At 41.8% G+C, this 780-nt stretch overlaps 1 pseudogene; it reads left to right on the top strand.

The window, feature by feature from the left end:
• Window positions 1-660: 660 nt before the first annotated feature.
• Window positions 661-780, top strand: LOC134896407 (5S ribosomal RNA; annotated as a pseudogene).

Genomic DNA, 780 nt, shown 5'->3' with positions numbered 1-780 from the left:
AGGGGGGTGATCAGACCATGAAAATGCTGTCTGTAGAAAAATTCAAGTGACCAGGTTCTGGGATATAATGTGATAAATATGGAGACTGACACAGGACATATTATAAAGGATAAGAATTTATTTCTCTAAGTTACAACAATGAAAACCTGCAAATAACAAGTTATACTCCGTTACAATAATAGCAAGAACAAATTATTATACTCAGCTCTTATCTCAGATGTTATAAGATCTGTCCCAGATGATGGTCATCGATTATGTAGTTTAAACAATATAGTTCAGTCGCCCTCAGGGTCCCTCTTGTATAGCTGCGAGAATGCTCCCGGCGTTCAGGGTCCCGGAACCTCTGGAATCGAACAGCTAACTCCGGTCACGTGATGCGCATCACGCGATCGGACAACCTTGACGTATGTTTCGCAATGATGGCTTGCTCACAGGGTGATGATATATATAGATATATATATATATCATGACATAGTATCTGTGACAACAAATCACCTCACTGTGTTATTTCTTAAGCAGGTAATTCATTATTATTTCCTGCACTCTTACCTGTGTTTATAAATACACATATGAGAAAATTTGGTTTGTGATCACTGCACGGAACATTTTGGAAGCAGTTACTGCTTAAATTCTACTCGGGCGAAAGGTCTAAGCGCAGCTATTTGCGGTCATACCCCACTGGAGATGCCCAATCTCCTCTGATCTTGGAAGCCAAGAAGTGGAGGGCCGGGCCAGTACTCGGATGGGAGACCACCTCGGAACACCCAGGTACTGCAATTT

Source organism: Pseudophryne corroboree, chromosome 3 (assembly GCF_028390025.1).
Source record: "Pseudophryne corroboree isolate aPseCor3 chromosome 3, aPseCor3.hap2, whole genome shotgun sequence".
Classification (NCBI taxonomy): domain Eukaryota; kingdom Metazoa; phylum Chordata; class Amphibia; order Anura; family Myobatrachidae; genus Pseudophryne; species Pseudophryne corroboree.
This window is presented reverse-complemented; position numbering and strand designations above follow the sequence as displayed.